Source organism: Cryptotermes secundus, unplaced genomic scaffold (genome assembly GCF_002891405.2).
Source record: "Cryptotermes secundus unplaced genomic scaffold, Csec_1.0 scaffold106, whole genome shotgun sequence".
NCBI lineage: Eukaryota > Metazoa > Arthropoda > Insecta > Blattodea > Kalotermitidae > Cryptotermes > Cryptotermes secundus.
Window position 1 is genome coordinate 1,095,577 of NW_019734310.1, and position 5,721 is coordinate 1,101,297.

Sequence of the window (5,721 nt, forward strand, 5' to 3'; positions counted from 1 at the left end):
GACCTGCCCCAGCGCCACTTTGTCCATCACAAATCCCACTTGACTAGACCGCAGCGGTGGGAAGCCAGTGACTTAACTGCTTGAGCTATGGCGCAGCCTTTGAGATGATATTGGTGAATTTGGTAAAAGCACTGGTATAACGTTTCACTGTTTATTGTTTATTTATTGTTATTAAATAACTTCACAAATCTTGTACAGGGGCTTTAGCACTCTACACTGTAGACTCTACACTGCAACATCTCACTACATCTGTTCTCCCTTCCTGGTGCAGCTTCTTGGCATCTGCACTCTCTCCAAAATAGCCCATTCAGGTACATCTCCAACTGTGTTATCTTGGTTGCTGGAAGAAAGAAAGGTAAACTGCGCAGTAGGGATTCCCAAAACCAATTATTCACGAATTATGTGATTATAATTGATTAGTGTTTGTCTCACACGAGAGAAACTCGTCCACTTTATGAAAACAATGATCGAGTAGGTAAGTTTTCAAAGAGTTTTTGAACTTATGTAGTACCGGTATTTCTTTAATATATTGTGGCAAATGATTTAGCAGTTGAAGTCCTACATTGTTAAAATTGTTCTTGCATAGACTTGTATTACATGGGACGATGTGCAAGTGATCTTTTTTCCTTGTGTTGTATGAGTGTAACCTGAGTTGGTTGTGAAATCATTCAAATTGGATTTTATGTATATTAGAGTTTTGTATATGTACAAAGATGGTAGAGGTAATATATGTTATGATTTGAAAATTTGTCCACAACTAGTTGTTTTTGGGACCTGGTCATAACTCTTATAGCTCTCTTCTGTAATTTAAAGATCAATTTTACATTTACCGAGTTGCCCCAAAATATCATGTAGAGAATATTCTGAAGAAGGAAAATAAGTTAGTAATAAGTAGAAGAAAACTTTATGTTGAGGGGCTTCATAATTTGTACTCTTCTTCAGATATAGTTAAGATTGATCAAATCCAGGAGGATAGAATGAGCAGAGTATGTAGCAAGTATGGGAGAGATGAGAAATGATATAAACTTGAAAAGAGTATGTGCTGTAATGTAATGTACTTCAGAGATTATGTAGTACTACAATCCAGAAAACTGTATGCTTCATAGTTACTGCCATGAGAACCTTAAACCGAGCATGATATAAACCTTGTCAATGAATGTAAAATTTATTAGTGACAGGATGTCATGTATAATACTGTGACATGACTGCTTAGACACTGTCTGTTACGTGGGAACATCTCAATAAACAAGTTTCCGTGACACTGAACATATTGTGCAACAAGAGAGGAATTGTTGGAGGTAGTGTTTTCTGTACAGTTCAACCCAAGGCAATATAATGATCAATCCTGTGTATAGGCAGGGTCGAATACCTCCACCATAGCCCTGCAAGTCATACAGGGTGACAAAAAGGGAACCCAGTGTCTGGAGGTATAACTGGACCATGCTGTTCATGGGGGTTATAAATATGGGGGACCTGGCCCTCCAGGTTAGGGGAGTCTTGAATCTGAGACAGTAAAATGTGGTCATGATCCTGCAGGACTCAGACCTGAGAATGACTGCATTGGTGAGGCTCAGTTGCAACTGTAAATTACAGACTCATCCTCTCTCCAGAGAGGTACACCCCAAGCGTTCAGTTGGAAAATAAAAATTGTGGTTGAGAGTCTCAAGGGCTTGTTGCCAAGATGAACTGATTGGCAGTAAACTGCCAGTTGTAAAGTAACTCTGACTCTGACTCTGACTAATCAGTCTATCAGGGTGGGGGAGTCTTGAATATGAGACAGTAAAATATGGTCTTAAGTTCTGTGCTGGCAAGGGCCAGAAGCAATTGCAGACAACAGACCTGTCCACTCATCAGAGATGGTGCCCCACATTGACAAACCCGCAAGTGTGTGACAGTAATATGAATCTGGTCTTGGGCCCCACATTTGTGCTTGATACCAAGACTGACTGGGTGACTGACAGTCAGTTGTAACATGACTTTGATTCTGACTTTAACCTAGTCACTTGCTGGCTAGTTTCTTCTGTTGGTTTCAATGATAGAGTGGTCTGAAGGCTCACAGAACTGTCAGACAGTAAAATATGGTCATGACTCTCATGGGACTCAGAACCAAGGATCACTGCTCTGGTGAGGGCCAGCAGCAATTTAGCAGCTAGACAGTCAGTCGGTGAGAGATGGGATGGTCTGAAGGCTTCCAGAGCCACCAGAGAGTAAAATTAGGTCATTAGTCCCTTGCGATTTGGAACCAAGAATCACTGTTACGGATAGGACCAGTCAAACTAGTCAGTTACTTGTATGTATGAGTTATATAAAGTGTTCAATAAATTCAATAATCAATCCAAACCCTGCGTCTAGTCACTAAATTGTGACACTACTAAGAGCTTGTAGATGCGAAATTATTGTTGTCACTGAAGAGACCTTTTGGAAATCCTAGGTGGATATAAGATATATTAAACTGGATCATGAAGAAATGGGTTGGGAGGGTGTGGACAGGATTCATGTGGCTCAGACTGGGGCATGGTGGCGCGCCATTGTGAATATGGTAATGAATATTACTGTTCCATGAAAGGTAGGGGGTGTCTTGCTTAGTTAAATGACTGTTAGCTTTACAAGAAACACACTACTTCAAGTAGATACATCACTCTGAAGGTATAAGACCAACTGGGAAATGTGTAGATAATATTAAAACTGATCATACACAGAGAAGAGCTGGGTTTGATTGATTTGACTTGCGATATGAACCAGTGATAGGCTTTGAACACAATAACTTCATTTCACGTTACACACACTATGAACGATCATAAGGATCATAAGCTTCTCAAAAAGTCTCTGCCACCTGGAATTTAAAGCGGTGCGCTTTTTGTTCGTCCTATGTATTGTTCTCATAAATGGCCAACTCTATTCGCCCAAACTAGCTACTTTTTTCATGTCCGTAGATAGAACTGTGTAGGCCACATCGACGTTTATGACCGTGTACTGTCTGTCGATATTATCAATGAAGCGGTGATAAGTGGAAGTGCTAAATGTACTATAATCGGGTAAGAAGATCGTGGAAGGTCGAAGGGTTAAAAGGCTGTTGCTGGTGGCAGTGTTACCTAATTTGAGAAGCTTCCAATGCTGAAACTATGACGATGAATGTATGAATGGTGTATCAGAGAATTTTATAAGCGTTGAAGAGTTTATTGAGGTCCGTATTTGTTTTTATAGGTATATTTTATCATATGGAAACCGAGTTGTAGACTTGCTTTACCTTTGATCTTGAAAAATAATTCAGGTAAGTGATCTATGTTTCTATTAATATACATGCAATTTCTGTTTATGACATTGTAAGACACTTGTCATTTATTGTTGTTAGGTTGTTGTAGAACAGTATTTTATTGTGCACATTCTAGGTTACGTAGAGTCCACGTACGAGTGAATATATGAATGTATCTTAATATTATGAAGCGATTGTGTGTCTTGTTTTATTGTTATTTTCCCATAATCAGAATGGTTTATAAAGTACAATTTGTGGAATATTCTGAAGGAATGGATGTACAGAAATCAACAGCATGTAGGTACCAAATGGAGCTTTTGTGACCAAACGTAGGCCTGGGTAATGCATATTGCAGCCGTAGTTACACGTTTTTAGGATCTCCTCAGTGGTGTCAGTGCTTTTTATTTTGTTCAAGTGTAACTGATCAAAACGTTTTTGTAAATTCACTGTTCATTGTAAAGGGCTATGTTTAGAGTTTTAAGACTTATTTGTTGTATTATTTCGGCGCCACAAATTCAACATTGATAAACAAACATATTTACATATTGATTATATTTTGTTGAAAAATGAAGCATTGTAATATATTCCCAAAATGCTATTTCATGAATAACACAGCTGGTAGTTACATATACTGGTATAATAATGTGGACAGTTCAATGCAGGCACGTACATCATTGTCACTTAACGTGACTGAATTGTACGACAGGATTCTTAGAAATGCCCACGGGAAATATATCTTCTGAATCAGAGATAGGAAATACCAAGAACATAGCTGCTTATTTGGAGAAAGGAATTGGTTTTTATAGTTTCACACAATGATGGAAGAGTGAATGTAATTGCTGATTTATGTTCATCACATTTCATTAAAAAAACTTAGAAGAAATAAAATAGTCTTTTTAACAACGTAAGGAAGAGGAATTTGATAGCAGCTGTTCAAAAATATTCAAGTTATTCAATCAAAAATTAGTATAGTGCTGTATGTAGGCACAGCTTGATAATTATTACACCTCACCTTATGCAGACACAAAGTGTCATAACACTTTTCATATGTTTAAATTTTAAAATCATTAAATCCTTTATGTTTAATCCACGAGTTTGTTCTGTATCAGTATTGTTTATATTTTTATTGTGAATGAACTAATAATGACAAATTGAAAATCGGACCGCAAATAGATAAGTACTTAGCATTTCCTTTTGGTACCGTGTTAAGTTCCATGCTATTAATTGTTTAACAAAGAAGCAGGGGCTGTGTATCGTGGCCTATTGGAATCTTTCGTGATTCCCAACTGCTAGAACACAGATGAGGTGTTGTGTTCCAACAAGATGAGTGCCACCCCATTTTCAGGTTGGTCACAACTTCCCTGAGAATGAAGTTGCTGGATTGTTAGATTGGCTGAGGGGGTGGAGTTATCCAAACTAACTCATGAAATCCTTTCCCTTGGGATAATATCAAGAATGACGTTTTTGTTCCATCACTACCAGAAACTTTTTACACTGTATAGGAAAGAAAAAGAAATACTGCTGAAATATATGATATGCCACAAAATGTGTAGAAAGAAATAGGTTACCACTTCGATGTGTGCAGAGCCACACACAGGCACTTACTGAACTTCAGTGGGGCCTCGCCTGCAGATGAGTTTATGTTGATTTTGTGGTTTGGTTTTCAGTATATCATTTTAGTTGTCTCATACAATACAATACAATACAATAGTAAATATTAGAAGTCTTTGAGATCATTTGCAATCACCCCCTGTATAATAACCATTCACTCTTTGTCCAAAACAGTGTATTGCAAAAGAAACTAAAATTAAAAATGTTCATATTACTGCATATTTGTCAGAAAATGTGGAGCATTGTGGAAAAGAATATTACAGGGCTCATGAATGATTAGTGTGTAATTGTATGATTGACTCCCATTTAATTAAACTGTCCTTTGATAAAATATGGCAGTTTACCAGCTGCTTATACAGGTGTCCAGAAGAAAGGTATCCAAAATAGAAACTTTATACCTGGGAAACTAATTGTCATACATATTGTAACGTGTCTGGAATCCAGAGGTCACTTCTATGGAAACGCTAGAACAGACCGTTGCATAAGAAGTAACAATAGCGATACTGTAATTCCAACAGTGAGCTGTTGTATCGAGAACATCGAATCTCCATGGTAACGACAAACAAAGCAACGTCTCCATGGTTATAACAGAAGGTTCATTTGCCTAGCAGCGGCAAGGGTATAAATAGGCCAGCTTCGATGAGAAGCCTTCAGTCTCAGAATAGATTTCGAAGAAGAAAGCCCTGGAATATCCGCTGCAGAAAGGAGTCTGCTATACACCGCCAGCGAAGCCAGCCCAGTGTCGCCGAGAGATTGTGTAGGCTAACAATTGTAAAGCATGTGATTGTGTAAGCGTGAAGAACAATAAATGTTCTACTGAATTCGAGACCGGCGTGAATTTACTTGTAGCGTGACAC

At 38.1% G+C, this 5,721-nt stretch overlaps 1 protein-coding gene across 1 annotated transcript in view; it reads left to right on the forward strand.

The window, feature by feature from the left end:
- Nucleotides 1-2,947: 2,947 nt before the first annotated feature.
- Nucleotides 2,948-5,721, forward strand: part of LOC111868422 (protein Mo25) — a 21,704-nt gene continuing 18,930 nt past the window's right edge. Inside the window, exons 1-2 of the mRNA XM_023859033.1 lie at nt 2,948-3,035; nt 3,205-3,271. The gene's annotated coding sequence lies outside the window, so the exon portion shown is untranslated. The remainder of the gene's footprint in view (nt 3,036-3,204; nt 3,272-5,721) is intronic.